The sequence below is a fragment of the Notamacropus eugenii genome, chromosome 3, assembly GCF_028372415.1.
Source record: "Notamacropus eugenii isolate mMacEug1 chromosome 3, mMacEug1.pri_v2, whole genome shotgun sequence".
Lineage (NCBI taxonomy): Eukaryota > Metazoa > Chordata > Mammalia > Diprotodontia > Macropodidae > Notamacropus > Notamacropus eugenii.
Window position 1 is genome coordinate 16,002,871 of NC_092874.1, and position 18,789 is coordinate 16,021,659.

Here is an 18,789-nt window from a genome sequence, read left to right on the forward strand (position 1 = left end):
CACTGTGCCTGGCATAGAGTTGGCACTTTAAATGCCCATTCAGTTATTTTTTCATTCATCCAATGTATCTATACCTGCCTTTCCTGTACAATTCTCCATCCCCTCCTACAGTTTAACTAGAGAGGAGTCTATTCATTGTTCTACGGCTCATCCTTCCTTTCTCTTGACAATGAGGAGGAAGCAATGGAGCATGTGGGAAAAAGCCATTTGAAAAATCCTAAAGCAAGAGCTTGTCCAAATGCTCCAAGGCAGTTAGCAGCCAATCAAATTATATTTATTTGAAATTTTAAATCTCTCTTTAGAAGCTCCTTCTCCTTTACGTGTTGACCATCCACTTTCATTTTTCCATAGGAAGTTGTTAGCCTCTGGATTGTTTCCTCTGGAGCCCAGTGTGGGTGTGGTTCCCCACAGCGTCTTTGTAAACTTATGACTGCAGTGAACCCTTCTCTCTCAATTTAGCCCCTTGCTGGAAGGTTTTGGGTCAAGCCTGGTGCCAGTCAACAATCTCAGATTACCTCCATCCCACACTTCTTCCTGCTGAAAGTGTACCCAGGTCCTCCTAGGGGAAAGCATAGAGTCATGGAGATGTGTCTCCTTTCCAGTTCATACTCTCCACTTTCAATCTGGGCCTCCTGTTGATCTAATCTAGTTCAGCAATTACTTAATGAGATCTCCCTGACTCCTCAAGCCTCCTCTTCAAAGGTTATTCCAGATCTTTGTTTCACTTGCTAAACTCTCTGCTTATCTCTTCATTTTTGCTTTTGGTGAATGACCCTGCTATCCACTTTACAGATCTTGCCTTTACTTTGCTTCCTGGTCACCTTCTCAAAAGACTCCAAAGATCTATATGCTTCACCCTGCATCACCTTTCCTCCTCATCCCTTCCCCACTTTCCAGTTATGCAACCATAATCCAATCAAAACAGGCAATTAGGTGGTACAGCGGGTAGTCAGAAAGACTTGATTTCAAATTCAGTCTCAGACATCCTGGACAAGTTCTGTCTGCCTCAGTTTCCTCAACTGAAAAATGAAGGTAATAATAGTTCTTATTGTTGGGAAGATCAAATGAGATGATGATTGTGAAGTGTTTAGCATAGTAAGAACAATATAAATATTAGTTATTATTATTATTAAAATTGTCTTTGCTTCTGGGTGTGTCAGTCTTCCCTGCTATGGCTCCCCTCGCTGTCCTGTGACTCTGCAAACCAAAGCACTTCTTCCTGGCCATTATTCCCTGCATGGGTCATCTCCTTCACTGATAACCAAGAAGGACTTGGGTTTCGTATTGGTATCTTAGCCCAGGGTGTGGCATATAGTACGAATTTCATAAATGCTTTTTCATTTGTTCAGAGGATAAGGGAGAGGAGAAAGTTAATGCCCTCTAGTATGAACTATTTGAGTCTGAGGTTACATACAAGGTCCACATTTCTAACCAGTACAACTGTTCATTAAGGAGATGAATGGGCAGTGTTATGAATGAGGATCTCACTGCTGGAGTGTTGGAGCAGAGGCTGGCTGGCTGCTGTCACAGGGGATTCCTGTACTGGGTGGGATGCTGGGTCACATGACCTATGAGGTACCTTCCAACTCTAAGAATGGATGATTCTTTGCATCCCTATTTTCCCCTCAACATTTTATCATTCCTTTTCCTCTCCCCCACCTCTTCCCTTCAGTCTTGTCTGCCCAGTGTCTAGACCCCATCCATCCTTCAAGTCAAGTGTTTCCTGATCCTCTTAACTCTAGGGTAAGCATTGCCACTCTTTTCTGTCTGGAGCTTGTCTGAACATAGTTGTTTGCATGTCATCTTCCCCATTAGGCTGTGAGCTCCTTGAGAGCAAGGAATGAACTTTTTTTGAATGTCCAGAGCTTAGAACATAGTAGACACTTAACAAATGGTCACTGACTGACTCCTGATAAGGCAACATCCTCTGCTAAGGCAGATGGGCAATTTCTGGTCTTGGGGAGTCACCTGGGGGCACTATGATGGTAAAGGACTTGCCTTGGGTCACACACCCACACCTCCCTGACTCAGAGGCTGGCTTCCTGCCCTTTATGTTGGGCTGCCTTTCCTCATCCCCACCCCCCCAAACTGGAATCTCCATCTAATCTCTCTAGTATCTTTTTGCTGCATGACCTTGAGTGAGTCCCCTCCCCTCATTCTTCTTCCCTCCCCTCCTGCCCTAGGTCTCTGTTGCACCTTCTTTCTCAGAGGTCAGCTCCTCCTTTCCATACCCCACAGCCTTTTCTAGGCTTCCTAGGCCTTCAGCTCTCAGCCTCCTTTGATATGGCTCCTGCTCCTGAATTTCCTCCTTGGCTTTGATAACAGCAGTTTCTATCTTTCCTCTTCTTCCTCTATAACAGATAATCTTGCCATCGCTAGATCCTTCTCCTCTCCCTTCCCCTTCTTCTTCCCCTGCCCCGCCCCCCCCCTCCCCATCTAATAGGTCCTTGAGACTCTATGGAAGACATCCACTCCTGGACACACTCGCTCTTAGCTCCACCCATCACCTTCCTGCTGGCCCCTACGTGGTGACTTTTCCACCTTGGCACTAGCCTCATATTTCTAACTCTCTGAGGGGCTTTTCTGCATGAAAGTCCCTCTGTCACCCCCAATTCCCATGTGCTAAACTGAGTTAATCATCTCCCCAGGCCCTCCCCCGCAACAAAGCAGTACCCCTCCCAAGCTCCCTGTCCTCCAGTCTCCTTGGGTGAGGATGGGGCCAGTGGGGGAAACAGAGAGACAGTAGTCAGGTCATGCCTGCAGTAAACACCTGGGATATTTCGAATAATACTCTTTCCCAAGAGTATCTCTCGTTGCCCTCCGTCAAAGACAAACAAGAGATTAATCTCCTCTGCCTTAGTTTGCTCAATTGTAAAATGAGGGGTTGGACAAGCTGACTTGGTTTCTTATAGCTTTGGATCTAATAGCTAACTAGCTATATAACACTTCAAGGGGTCACTAGGTGGGACAGTGGAGAGAGCGCCAGGCCTGGAGTCAGGAGGACTACTCTTCCTGAGTTCAAATCCAGCCTCAGATGCTTACTAGTTGTGTGACCCTGGGCAAGTCACTTAACCCTGTTTGACTCAGTTTCATCATCTGTAAAATGAACTGGAGAAGGAAACAGCCAACCATTCCAGTGTCTTTGCCAAGGAAACCCCAGATGTGGTCATGAAGAGTCAGACACAACTGAAAATGATTGAACAACAAAAAATAGTATCGTTATTATTATTAAAACACTCCAGTGCCTCAGTAGGTGCATGATCTCATTGGTGGAAACACTGAGGCCATGGGGCAGGTAGCACCTTGCTCCATCTCCTTCTTGACCATGTCCTCCCATCAGGCCTCCAAACAGGAGTCACCCTTGGTGCTGGGCTGTTTCCCGAGGCTTTTTGCAATTCTGCATGTGCCAGGGCAGGCCCTGGGCTGCTTATAGATTGTTAACCCTCTTTCCCGGTGATCTCAAAATTGTCCAAGTGGAGAAAACCTGTGAGATGTTTTACAACAAAGTGAGTGAGAAGGGGAAACCTAGTAATCCACTTCCCACTATGGGAGAAAAAGTGAAGAACTGATTACAGCAAATAAAATTCAAATAGGAATTAAGTGCCCTCCTTTTGGAATCTAAAGCAGATGCTTAATCCATTATCTTAAATAGATTTGAAGAGCCGAGAAAGCTTTAGAGCATTTTTGCCACTTGAAAAAACTATTACATTTCAGGAAGAGCCTAAATGATGTAAGATTAAAACACCCTCCAAGATGAAGTGGAGGGAATGAAGCATCAGCTCACTGGAGAGCATGCTGGGAACACGCATGACCCCTCACAGATGGGCACCCAGACCACTGCCCAAAGTCAGGTCCTTACATGGATGAAAAGCACGCAGCTGCTTATGTGGTGCCATACCGGGGATCTGGGAAGAGCCTGGACCTCAAGGGAGTTCTGTCCCCCCACAAACTCAGGGCTGCATCAGTTTTTACCATGACATCATCACAATCTTAGCTGAGACTGTGTCAAGAATCTGGGCATGTTTGGAGGAGATGTAGGAGGCAGGGGGCTGCCTCTACCTGGAGAACTTCAAAGGTGACTTGTCATCCCTTAGGGACATGGTAGAGGATGTCCCTGATGTCATGGTCCTCTTCAGAAATGAAGGACCAACACAACAAAAGCAGAGGGAAGAGGAAGGAAAGGGAACACACATTTCTGCAAGGCACTGTGCTAATGGTTTTACAAAGATTATGTCATTTGAAACTCATGACAAACCTGCAAGGTAGGTGCTATTATTATCCCCATTTTATAGTTTAAGAAACTGAGGTAAACAGAAGTTAAGTGACTGGCCCAAGATCTCACAGCTAAGAATTATCTAAGGGCAGCTAGGTGGCACAGTGAATAAGGACTGGGCTTGAAGCCAGGAAGACTTGCCTTTTTCAGTGCAAATCTAGCTGTGTGACCCTGGATAAATCACATAACCCTGTTTGCCTCAGTTTTCTCATCTGTAAAATGAGCTGGAGAAGGAAATGGCAAACTGCTCCAGTATCTTTGCCAAGAAAACCCCAAATGGGGTCACAGAGATTCAGACACAGTGGAAACAACTGAACAACAAAATGTCTAAGGCCAGATTCGAACTCAGGTCTTCCTGATTCCCACACTGGCGCTCTTTCCGCTGTGGCATATAGCAGCATCTAGCCAAGCCCCTCCAGGCACTCTTGCCCATGTGTGGGTTGTCCTCAAGGCCCCTCCCTGTGAGCTCTGGTGTGGCTCTGAGCTGGGAAGACTCATACATCAATCAGTTTACAAGCATTTATTGAGCACCCTCTGGATTCCAGGCCCTATGCACAGCTCTGGAGATACAAGAAAAGACCAATGCTTTCTCCCTGCCTTAAAGGAGCTTGCTCACTCTCTCGTGGAGGAGCCACTACGCAAACAGGTAGGTCTATAAAGACATATTCAGAGGAGGTGGAAGGTAACCTCAGACCAGGTCAGACCAGGAAAGCTTCTTACAGAAGACTGGAGAAAGCCAGAGAGATAAGTAGGTGGCCATGAAGAAGGACAGGGCTCTGGGCACAGAGGATGATCAGGGGGTAACTTGGAGTGGCCTGTGTCTCTGGATCACAGAATATATGACATTCAAGAAGACCTGGAAAAGGAGGGAAGGAGCAGGTGATGAAAGGCTGAAACAGCCAAAGGGAGAAATCTTGTATTGAGCCCTGACTGTGGTGGGGAGGGAGCCTCTGGGGTTTATTCATGGGGAAGGGCTGACAGACTTCTCTTCAGGAAAATTGTTATGGTGCCTGAATGGAGAATGGATCAGAATGGGGAGATGGTTAGCCAATGGAAGACTAGGGATCAAATTGGGATTAGAAATATCCTAGTGTGAATGAAGGATCTAAGGGAAGGCTCCAGTTAGGGAGTAGATATAAAATCTCTGTTCAGGAATAAGATATTTTACAGGAGGGCTTTGGGGTGGTCTGGGCTAGAGCAGTAGATTGAATTCAATACACTGAAATTCCATACACTTAAGAGTAAAGTTTTACAGCTGAATTAAAAAAAAAAAAACCATGAACACAAGATGGGGAAGACAATGCTAAACAAGAGTGTGTATAAAAATAGATTTGGGCATTTGAGTGTTTTGAAAACTCACTGTGAGTCCATCACTTGACAAGAAAACTTGAAAAAGTCATTCCAATCCCTGTCCCAGGAACAGGGGAGTTGGTGATCCTGCTGTGATCTGCCCCAGGCAGATGAAATCTGGATTATGGGGTGCATTCCCAGGCACCCCATTTTTAAAAGGATATTGGACAACTAATGCATGTCTAGAGGAGCATAACTAGAAAAGGTGGGTTTCCTCAAGACCATGCCTTGTAAAGACTGGTTTAAAGGAACTTGGAATGTTTAGCTCAAAGACAAGAAGATTTAGTCAGAACAGAATGACCATCTCCAAATATCTGAAGACTTAAATTTTCCATCTTTGGTTCCAGGGCACAAAACTAGGAGCAGTGGGTGGTTGATACTAAGATGAAGTTTTAGCCTCAATGAATGGGAAAACTTCCAAAAATAAAAACAATTTCAAAGTGGACCAGGCTGCCTTTGCAAGCAATGTGCCCCCTCCCCGTTTCTGGAAAACTTTAACCAAGGTTGGAAGTTGGGAGTATTGTAAGAGGTGGGAGGTAGGGAGAGGTTCTCCATTAAGTCATCAAGTATGGTTTGGATTCAGTGGCCTCCGAGGTTCTAAAATTCATTCTTCTCATTCATAAGCTTGTTTCTTGCCTCTGGCCCTTTCCTCAGACTTGATATTTTAAAATAATCGTGGGAATCACAATAACACTAATGGACACACACTGTTTTAAGGCTTACAAATCATTTTCTACACAAAACTTCTGTGAAGGAGTTAGTACTGAGGTTCAGAGAAGTAAATGGTATATTCAAGACTTCACTCTAAATTTGCTGGTCCAAATGTTTTACCCAATCAACCAACTGCTGTTTCCCTTGCCAGCTTCCTATGGCTAGGTAACAGGTCAGCTTTAAACTTAGAAATGTAAACCAAAGCATTCTGTCTCCCATCTTAAATGATGGTCCAGCACCTCAGGCAATTTAGAGTCTCAGGAAATTGAGAGAGAACATTAGGTTTGGACAGTCCTTCAAAATGGCTCAGTCATATCCAGAGTTTCTTTTGGATGTGCCAAAAGATCTGGAGTAAATCACCTGAGGAAGGATCTAGGTTGGATGTAACGAGGCTTAGAAGGTAAGAGAAGGAAGGAGAGGCTTTCCATGTCAGCAGAAGCCTTCCCCTTGTCAGCATCATCCAAAAGGACAGTTGGGTCCCATCCCCAACAATCTCTGTGGTGTTTCTAAATGCCTGACCCATATTCAGTCATTTTAGGAAGCATTCTCTCCATCTGGGGATGTGGCCTAATACTTTGTGCTGATTTGAAGCTCCTATTTCAAGCCTTCTACAGCCAAATTGAAAACAATTTTCTGGGGGTCAGTATTATTTCTACTTCACAGACACAAAAAAATGAGGCAGAAAATACCCAGGTCTATAAGACAAGATGATATCAAAGGTAAAAACAGATCACACATCTAACTTTTGATCAATGTCTCTCTCATTGGCTTCCCATGGACCAACCTACTTTTATAATGACAATAACTCCCAAGTATTTTAAGGGTAGCCCAGTGCTGTCCCAGAATTTTGGTTGGAGGGGGTGTTGTCCAAACCCAACCTGAAATAGGATCCCTTTTAAAACACAGCCAAGGAATGGTCATCTAGCCATTGCTTAAAGGCTGTTAGCATGCATGAAGACCTCACCACCTCCAGAAGCATCCTTAGGGAGCTTTTCCTTACAGTCCTGAATTTGTCTCTCTGCAAATTTCCTCCTTTTGTTCCTAACTTTGCCCTCCTGGGTCAAGCAAATTCCTTTTCTATATCATGGCCCTCCAAAAAGCCAACTGTGTAATGACTGTTGTGTTCCCACCTCGGCTTCTCTCCCCCAGCTTATATAAGCATAGTTCCTTCAACAGATCCTCCCATGGCTTGAACTTGAGGCACCTCCCCATCCTAGGTGACTGCTTCTGCACACTTGCTAGCCTATCAATGTCTTCCCTAAAATGTAGCTCCTAGAATTAAACATTCTAGTCTAGATGTAGCCTTACCAGGGCAGGGCAAACAGTACCATCACCTCCTGAATTCTGGATGATTCAGCTTTCTTGATGAATCTCAAAATCCCATAAACTACCTTGGTTGCCATTTTTTACTCATCTTGAGCTTGTGGTCTACTGAAACCCCCAGATCTTTTTTCAGATGATATTTTTTCAGAAAATAAATACCTAGATGTCATTTAAGATTGCCATTAAAACTATGCACTTATTTTTTAAAATTTGAATGTGTCTCTTGGCACCCCACCCTCCCTGCCATATTATAAAGCTATTCTAATCAGCTATTTACCTGGTCTACTCAGAATCCTGGCTCTACCTCCAGATCATGTCGATTTTCTTTTCGGTTTTCCAGTTTCTTCCTTTTGTTCCTTGTACTTCCATTTGTGATGTACTCCTCTGGGAGGGGAATTTGCTCTCTGGACTTCTCTTTCTCATCAGCTGCTTTGTTCTAGCTCAGGCATTGTCCCCCTCCCTTTCTGTCCCTCCTTTACATGTTGTCTTCTCTTTTAGAGGGACAGGAATTATCTTGCTCAATTGCATTTGTCTGTCAGAGCACTTGGCACAGGGGCCCATGACCCGGAGGTAGAGGCAAGATGCTGCTTAGGCCAAGTAGGCAGCTGCATGATATGGAGAGAGAGTAGTCCACCAAAGAACACACTCAAAGTTTCAAAATAAGCACACATATTTTTCAAATGCCTGGAACAGAGTGTGTGTTGAATAAATGCATTATTATCAAGCTAGCTAGCGAGCTAGCTCCTCCACCCGAGACATCCACAGTTGTCTGTAATCATGGCATTGGAGAAAGCATTATGAATGTGGAGGCAGGAGGCCTGAATCTGAATCCTTATTGGGCTACCTAGAAGCTGTGAAGCAGTCAAGTCTTTGACAGGGGGCTGGGGGCTGGAGAAACCTGTTATTTCGTTGGTCGAGGCAATTCCCTGCATGGAAACTTCCCGTACCTGTGAAGATCCTCTCTAAACTCACAGCTTCAGGCATTGCCCAGAGCACTGAGATGTCAGTATCAGGGGCAGAAATTTAATCTAGAGCTTCCTGACTCTAAAGCCTACTCTCTGCTCACTTTGGTTTAGTTTTTAATTTAGCCTATTTTTTCCCAGTGAACAAAATTCCATTTTCTCTCCCTCCCACATCAGTTTCTGTTGGAGAAAAATATCACCCATGTAACTGATATACATGATCAGCAAAACAAATTCCCACATTGGCTATGCCAGGCCTAGAGGCCTGAGGGCTACCCGAGTCTTACCTTACCTGTCCCAGGTCTTTGGTTGGCCAAACCGGATAAACGTATGAGAGAAGAGACTTTCCGGAGTCGAACAAGGGTTAGGCTTTATTCAGGGTACTGGTTACATGTGCAGGGGGAGCTCTTCCTTAGGAGGGAGAGAGAAATCTCCCAAGGAGGCAAGATCTTACGGTAAGAGATTGGAAGTAGAAGTGTAAGTGGGGAGAGAGGGGGAGGGGAGAGCGAAGAGAGGAAAAACGGAGCCTTCTGTCCTGTCAGGGCCCCTCCGCGCTAAGAGCGCCTTCAGGCTTTCCTGACCCTAATTAAGCTCTCCGTGTAGTTTGCACCTGAATACCGTGCCTGTTAGATAACAATAGGTGTGCCCAGATCCGGGTCAGTCTTGAGGGCGGGGATGCTCCTCCCATCACGTTTCTCACGGGAAGAGGCGGAAATACACGAGATAGCTCGGTCTCACTCCTCAATTCCCTGGTGTTTCATGGGGGGCCTCATGAGAACTCTAAGATTTAGAAGTTCCCAACTTTACCCGCCCGAGACTGTCCACATGGAATTGAGCTTCCATCCCCAACAGGCTATATCCAAAAAATGTCCCCTTCAGCAGCCTGGGTCTATCCCCTCTCTGTCAGGAGGTGAGAGGCAGGTTTCCTCCTCAGTTCCCTGGAATCATGGTTGGTTATTGCATTAATCAGAGTTTTTAAGTCTTTCAAAGTTATTGGTCTTTTCACTCTTGTCATTGTAGACTCTGTTTTCCTCTTCTCTTGGCCCACCCTGCCTCTCTAGGCAACCCAGAGGATCATAGATTTTGAGTTGGAGGGCACTGAAGACATTCACTAGCACAACTTTCTCCTTTTTCAGATGAGGAAACAGGTTAAGTGACATGAACAAGGTAATAAAAATATATTAAGTAGAAGAATAGGAATTCAAAGGCAGATCTTCTGAGTCTAGAGCCAACGTTCTTCCACAACACCCTTTGAGCCTCAATTTCCTTATCTGTAAAATGGGAATAATGATTCTTGAACTACCTGCTTCATAGTGTTGCTATGCCTCAAACTGCTTTAGAAATATGAGCTGTTTCCCGAGTCTGCTAATGAATGTTGAACATGCTGCTCTCTGGGAAAAAAACCACTGTATTCTTTTAAATTTAATCTGCATTATGCGTATTTTCTCCCTCACTTTCTTTCGTCAAGAAAACAAACAAAACGATAAACCACAAACTGACAGCATTTGCTGATTTCTGAGGTGTCAGTGTTCGCAGCGACAATCTAGCAATCAACCCACAGTCACTTCCAAGTGGGTCCGGAACACCCTCATTGTTCCTCTCGTTACCTAGATGGTCTCTGACTCCAGCGGCCAGCCTCCGTTGCCATTCTTTACTCATTCAGTCCCTCTCTTTCTAAAGGCTCCCTTGTTCTCCCAAGGGAGAACCCATATGGTGACAAGAGAAGAAATAGACAAGTCAGCCAACGAGAATTTATTAAGCACCTACTATGTGTCCAGTACTATGCTAAGCACTGGAAATACAAAGGATGGCAAGAGACAGTCCCTGTCCTCGGGAATGAAGGAGAGAGGAAAAATGAAATGCCCAAGAAGGACATTTCCAAGACATCTTTGCTGGATGGAGTATGGAGTGCGTAGGAGTATCTTTTCCCCACCCCTTTCATTTTATATACCTTGTTCAGTTTTTATACCCAGGGGGTGGATATTTTCTACCATGTTTTGCTTAATGTTGTCAGCACTAAAGAAGAAATTCTATTGATTTTTCCAGAAATGGAAATTGATCTCATAGTGCTGGGGAATAACTAACTACTAGAAGCTAATGTCGCTGCTTTATTTATGACAAATGAGTAATAATACAAGGGAATTTGTAGTTTCTTGAAAAATCTGTGCTTACAAGATAAAAATGCCAGGCAGAAAGAGAGCCAAAGTCCAGGAATACTGAGATGAGAGGATAATCCACATCTGTGTATTTGTAACATGAGAAAGGTCAAGAAGAGGAAATGTTCAATTTTGCATACTAGAATCCCTAGTTTCCTGCAAAACAGCTCAAGTGCCACCTTCTACGAGAGGCTTTTTTCCCCATTCCTCCTTCTCTGCCCTGCCCCACCAGCTACTGCTGTTTCCGCCACCCACCCTAATGACCTTACATTAATTTTGTTCATACTTATGCTGGAAAGATCAGTCTTGACTATTGGATTGGCCAGGGGTGTGCGGGGTGAAATGTCTCATTAGGTATATTATGTTCTGATGAGGTTTAAAATGTTAGCCTTTCAACCAGTCAACCAACTATAACCATAGTTACAAGTTAAGTTATTAAATGTTGTTCTAATCACTCTGTGAAGGTGGGTAGGGATTCTTTTGTGCTTAGCGTTTCTTTCTGTGTAGGAATAAACTACCTGCCTCACATTTGTTCCATGTTTGTATATTGAACGCTCCTTTTACTCCCCTTTTAGGGAACCCCCTAGACTTAATTATTACTATATTTACCATCCTCCCCAGGATAACAGGTAGAGGATTGTTGTTGAGCCAATGAATGTGAAGAAAGGAGCTCAATTCCTTTAGCTAGAAGCTACTTCCATTGGTCTAGGGCTGCCTGCCTGGGTACAAGACAGGGAGGAGGAACTTATGCCTCAACTTTTATAATAATGTTTCTGTGCAATATTTATATAAGCATGTCTTCTTTTCCCAATAGAATGTGAGCTACTTGAGAGAAAGGAGTCTCCCTTTTGTCTCTGGAACCCCCATGCCTGGCATAGTGCCTGGAATATAGTAGGTGTTTAATAAGTGCCTGTTGATTGACTGTTATTCTTTTGTATTTTGTTTTTTAAAATATATTTACATTATTATCTTTTGTTTTTACATTAACTTCATGGTCAAGTGCATTACTGAGTCACTTTTTGTCATGTCTGACTCTTTGTGACCCCACTTGGAATTTTCTTGGCAAAGAAACTAGAGTGGTTTGCCATTTCCTTCTCCAGGTCATTTTACAAAGGAGGAAACTGAGACAAACAGGATCACCTGACTTGCCCAGGGTCAGATTTGAACTCGGGTCCTCCTGATTTCAGGGCTGGCACTCTATCCACTGTGCCACCTAGTTGTACCTGTCCCCTAATCTCTCTCCCAGGAAAGAAAAAAAAAAAGGCAGGAAGAGAAGCAGTTAAACAAAACTACCCAACACCTCCTCTTTGTCTGACAATATATTCCAAGTTCCAAGGTCCTCGTGCCCAAATCCTGCCAGAACAGACGGATATACATTTTCTGGTGGGGCTTAAACAGTCTAACTTGGCAGAATTGTTTTGATTTTTCTGTTCTTGTTTTCCTTTCAATTGTAATTCCATTTAAGATGAGAGCTTTTAAACTTTCAAGGTCATCTTCCATTCCAACTCTCTCCCCCACTTATGTTTATATAGGAAGAAAATGCTAATGACTGGATCTTACTGACATCTGTCAGATCTAATTGTGGTTTCTGTAAGAAAGCGTGGCGCACAGACAGCACAGAGATACTTTGGTTGTGAAAGGTCATTTTTTCCTAGTGATTCTGTTTTCACTCAAACTTCTGCACACCTTGTCTTCCCCTCTCTCACAGCTCTGCCCTGAGAAGAGCAGAGAGGGAAGGGATGAGATTCAGTCCATGTGAAAGGCTTGTATTAAATATCTGAGAAGGTGATGGTGGTGCTTGTGAAATCCCAAGCATCTTAGTGAGACAGGAAAATTTCTACTGTCATTTACATATTTCCAAATTCAGCATAGGGAGATGTGGCACTGTGAAGACAAAATATTTGGCTGATGGACAGAATTGTATGTGTGTGGTCTGAGCAGGTCCAGAGCTAGAGTGAAGAATTCTAGCATGTGGGTCCAATTCAGCTGGGGGTGGGGGGAGGAGTGCCCAAGTCTGTGCATGCTCCAGGTAGAAGGAAGGAGAAAAGGCTGAGGAACTGGGAAGCCTGGATGGGTGTCAGGGAGAGAGGAGTTGGAGGGGAGAAGAAGATGAATCTGGCGAATGTCTGAACTTGCTGGGGAAGAGGGAGAAGGAGCTGGGGTCCACAGACAAAAAGGGGTAATAAAGGGTTGAATTTCAAAGGAAGAGAAGTGGACGCTGAGTGATGATGGCAGAGAGGGCATCTGGAAGTGGCAGTGGGAAATAGGAAGGATGCAGCTAGGTGAAGCAGTGGATAACATTGCTGAACTTGGAATTAGGAAGATCTGAGTTCAGATCTTGTCTCAGGCATCTCCTAGCTTTGTGACCTTAAACAAGAGAAAACTGGGTTTCAATGAACACCAACATAAACATGGAAGAAACAAGCAAAGAGATCTAAAATGAAGGAGAGTCTATTGACAACAGAAGTTTCCAGGGGACACAATGGAAGGGAAGGCAGAGGAGACTGAGGAGAGCCAGGGCTGAGTTTATTATGAATTGAGTGGTCAGTCAGTGATGCTGAGCCCTTTGCCAATCACAGGCATGAGGCAGAGCCCAGCTTGGCAGGGGAGGGTAGAGGAGGCTGTCAACCTATCCCCCCTCCAACTCCAAACAGGGGCATGAGGACCATGGGACCCTCGGGACTGGCAGTATAACTGGTTTCTATTGCTGGAAAAGGAGAAAACATATTTCCTTAGTATTGACACCCAAAACAAAGCCCCAGTTTCCCTGTACCACTCAGCTAGCTCTCTCTCTCCTTTTTCTCTGGTAAATTTGATTTGATTCAATAAAAGTGTTTATTAAGCCAACACTATATGTTCTGGGACTACAAGCAAAATGAAAATCCCTGCCCTCCAGCAAGTTAAAAGGAACCATAAGCAAAACAGTTGATGAATTATTGACAGCCTTGATGACATTTTTCTCTCTCAAAAGGTAAAAGTGAATCCTGAATCTACGCTTGAATCCAATCAGGGTCCAAGTCATGCCAACTACACTTCTACAACATCTTTCAGACCATCATCACCACTTCTCCACTCCCATGGCCACTGCCTTAGATTAGACCCTTCTCCCCTCTCTTCTGGACCACTCTAATAACCTCTCAAGCTCTTTCCCAGTCTCCAGTCTCTTCAGTACATTCTCTGAAAGAATCCCTTTATACTAAGCCCACTAGAAGAAGGGATGACCACCTCTTGGGGACATCATAGATGGGTTCATTCATTAAGTGAGAAGTTGAACTAGAAATCTGTCTAGGTCTCCCCAATTCTCAGACATTAGGATTCTGTGAAACCTATAAATATACACTGTAGTTTCCTTTTCACAGGCTAATGTGGGAGGATAGTTTACTGTGGATTAATTGTATTAGCTCCACATTTCAATGAATGTATTGTAGCTTATACATTTTCAGGAACATGATTTAACCTGCACCATAGAAAACTCCTTGTAAAAAATGTCTTCCTACTTTTTAGTGGAAATTAATTTTCTCCCCCAAAACATTAGGTCCATGATAAAGACCTTCTGGTTTCACATCTAGCCAAAGTAGCTGATTTTTTCTTAATGTTAACTCTCATTCACTTGGGATTGGGTTTGAGGAATCCACTTGTTTCAGGCCAGACTGAAAGATAATAGAGAATCTGTTTAGTTTCCTTGTACAAAACCACCTGTAATACTGCCATTCTCTACCCACCCTGACTAATGGGGGCTCTTGAGTAAACTCCTTTCCTACTTCATCTCCTGGTTTTAGTAGTATTTTTCCTGTGAATAAAATTACAAATGTTTCTTTGTCCATATTTTCCCAATTTCTCTCACTTATCTCTAATAATAATAGCGAACATCTATAGATTGCTTTGAGGTTTATAAAGTGATATATATGTATTATTATATATGAATTATATATGTACATGTGTGTATACATACATTCATGTATGCATGCAAGCATACATACATACATTTTGTTGTTGTTCAGTTGTATCCAACTCCTCATGGTCTCATTTGTGGTTTTCTTGGCAAAGATACTGGAGTGATTTGCTATTTTCTTCTCCAGCTCATTTTACAACTGAGGAAACTGAGGCAAACAGCGTTAAATGACTCATCCAGGGTAACACAGCTAGTAAGTACCTGAGACCATACTTTAACTTGGGAGGATGAGTCTTCTTGCCTTTAGGACAGACACTGTATCCACTGGGCCACCTTGCTGCTACACACATATAAGGATATGCAGAAAAGGACAAGGGACCTGTGATTTAATTGGTACGGGAAGCCACTTGATGGGGTTGTGAGAACATATGAGCCAGGAAAGCATGCCTGCCTCTTTTGATTACATGACCAATCATAGGCGGCCCTGCCCACCCCCACCTCCCTACCGCCTCATAATGGAGACAGAGGTCTTTGGTCAGACAATCTGAACATGCTCCACGAGCCCCTGGGGCACCTCCATGTTTGGCGATGTGGGTGTGCCCAGACTGCCTGGGTTACAAATATATGCAAAATAAATTCAATCCATCAACCCACGGGTTTTATTAAATGTCTACTATGTGTCAAGGAGATACAAATGCCCCAAATGAAACAATCCCTACTGTCCAAGGTCTCCTGTAATAAATTACCCAGGTAATTTAGGGTCAGAGGCTTCACAGGGGACTAGAAAGATGAGAATTCAAAGCTTAAGTCTGATCAATGTTCATAAGATCACATCTAGAGCTAGAAAGGACCTGAGAAACCATCTGCTCTGAAGCCAATGAGCTCAGGCAATTCGCCACACAGGTAAGGTAGAAGGGATGATATTTCACTTCCATTACAATAGATTTTAAAAACTAAACAAAGAGGGCACCTTGAAGTGGATGTCAAGTCTTCCTGATTCCAGTTTCATGTTAAATCAGATTTTAAAAGAGTATCTCCCTTGGCCCCCAACGGCACTGGCCATGAATCATTGTTGCCTGGAGATTTCAAATCTTATTTTCTGTTGTTATAGAATGGAAACTGGAATTATTGAACCAGGGGTGGAAGAAGCTTGATGGACTCCTTCGAGGTGTTTTTACTGGCTGAATTTCTGCCTTCTTTGTGAAGAATCGCTGAAAAGAGGGATGTTCCCCAGCAGGATGCACATCAGCTAAAGAATATTGATGTTTCACACTTCAGATCTCTTTTAGATGCTAACAACCAGATTCCACACATGAAATCAGAAATCGGGGGGGGGTTTTCTTTCATCTTTTGCGAAAGGCAGTGGGCTAGCTAACGCCTAAGATAATACAAAGGAAGAAGACATAACCGGTGACCCTGACGAGTTTATAATCATATATGGAAGATAAGTGGGCATATAGATAAATGTCATAAAAAATCAAATGTGAAGAAACAATACAAGAGGAACAAAGCCAACGCTTGTTGGAGGGATCATCCGCCAAAGCCGTAGCACCTGAATGCGGATGATTAGATTTCATTAGGAAGAGCTGGTGAGGAGGGTGTTCTCTCCAGGTGAAGGAAACAAATTAGCCAATGAAAGTAGCCAATGCGGGGAGGTAGAAAGAGCAGGAGACATGTTGGGAGTAGTCTAGTAGTGATAATCACTTACATAACACTGAGGATTGCAAAGTATCTTGTGAATACATCTCATCTCCTCACAACAACTTTGGGAGGTAAAAATGTTATTATTATACCCATTTTACAGGTGAGGAAACTAAGGCAAAGGTTAAGTCACTTGCCCTGGGTCACAGCTAGTAAATGTCTGAGGTCACATTTGAACTCAGATCTTCCTGACTCCAGGTCCAATTTACCATCTAGTTGCCTTGTTTGACAGAAGTCCCATCTCTGTGGGAGGTAGGTTGATCGAGTGGGAAATAGTTCTAGATGCTCAACCAAAAGATCTAGTTTCGAATCTTGGCTCTGCTATTCTTGACACTGAACAAATATTTGTTAACTGATAAATGTAAATCCTATAATTTTATGGTGGAGAGAGAAGCGGAGAGGGAGAGACAGAGACAAAAGACATGCACAAAGAGAGATAGAAAGAGAGGACAGGAGAGAGGAGGAAAGGAGAAGGAAGAGGAAAGGAGAAGGAAGAGGAAAGGAGATCAAAATCTTAGAAAATATCTATCATCAGCAAAAGAAGCTATGGGAAGAGACTACTACCAGAAAGGCTGGAGGAAAAACAGAAGGGGAACCTGTCGTGGAATTCAAAGGAGAAAAGGGAAGTCCAGAAGAGAGAGGGTGGTTAATGGTAGAAAGAAGCCAAGGAGTATGAGAACTAAGAAATTCTAGGATTTTGGAAATTAAGAGTTTACTGAGTGACCTTTAAGAGAAGAGTCATGTGGTAGAATGGTGTCTGTGAAGGCCAGATTGCAAGGGTTTTAGGAGTGAGTGGGTGGTAAGGCAACAGAGCCAGAAAGTGAAAAATATTCTTCTTGAAGTCTGGAACTGAATAGAATTCTGAAAATGAGCTGGTAGCACATACAGAGGTGTAACAAGGTCCAGAGTGCTTTGTGGTTTCTTAGGATAGGTCAGAATGGAGCAAAGGGGGGAGAAGAAGGGGAGGAAGGGGAGAGATGGGGAAAGGGAGGAAAAGAGAGAGAGAAAGAGACAAAGAGAGGAGACAGAGACACACACAGAGGGAGAAAGGGAGGGAGGGAGGGGAAGGGAAGGAGAGGGAGAGGGAGAGAGAGAGAGAGAGAGAGAGAGAGAGAGAGGGAGGGAGAGAGGGTGGGAGAGGGAGAGGGGGAGGAGGAGGGAGGGGGGAGGGAGGGAGGGAGGGAGAGAGAGAGAGAGAGGGAGGGAGAGAGGGAGAGAGGGAGGGAGGGAGGGAGGGAGAGAAGGAGCTGAAGGAACAAGGTCTTAAAGGGGGATTCATATAAAAGGCACAGTTGGGCAGATTAGCCTTGACCAGGAGGATTGCTGACTCTTCCTCTGATATAGGAGGTTAGGATGAAAAACTAATTAAGGCAAACAGAGAATCATGAAAGTGTGGAGAAGAGCTTGGGGTGGGGTGGGGAAGTTCATGGCCTGGATCTTCTCTGGGAAGGGGGAGGGAGGCAAGGTCATCTTGCTTTGAGGAACTCAAGCCAGGGTTTGACAAGAGTGGAGAGAGTGGAAAGGATGCAGACCAGCAGCTGTGGGGAATGTGTTAAGAGGTGAATCAAAGCCCTGCTAAACAGCCGACAGAGCTCGGATGAGGTTAAATAGCTGGGATTAAAAGCCTTAATCAGTGGGGTCCTCCTCTGGGCAGAGAACACAGATGGTGAGGCTTAGCCTGAGGATTGGCATGGCAGGCAAGGTGGCTGGTCAGGGAGCAGAGGACATGACTGATTAAAGGTCACTTGCCTACATGGGAGGATTATCTTGCCCCCAAAGAGGATAGTATCTGCAAACCACTTCACCATTGCCAAGAATGACGATATAATTAAATAACTTCCTACTGCATGTGCCTAATAATAAGTTACAAGCTTGCTTGGACCCTTTTTCCTTTTGTTTGTTAAAAATGCATTTTATCGATATTTTTTTTGCCATTCCCTCACCTGTATTTCCCCACATACCTCTCTGCTTCTCCTCCCAGACAGCCTTATGTCATTTTTTTCCAAAAGGAAAAAAACCAGCTCAACAAAACTAATCAACCCACTGGAAACATTGGGACATTCTTTGCAGGCCTGCCTTCCACAGAGAAAGGTTACCGGCAGGGTAGGAAGAGTCTGCTCATCCTTCTTCTCTGGGGCGAGGCTTGGTCATTATCATTTCACAGCATTTTGTTCAGTTGTTCTGCTGATGGTCTTCCATTACCGCATGATTATGTGTATTGTTTTCTTGTTCACTTTGTAATTCGAGGGGAAGTTGGATGTAGTGAGTAGAATACTGAACTTGGAATCAGGAAGACCCTCAGGCTTTACTAGCTGGATGACCACGGACCAGTCATTTCACTTCTGTGGCATCAGTTTCAAACCAAGAGGGTTGGACTTGATGGTCCCTAAGGTCCTTCCCAGCTTAGTTATAGTTTTGTGA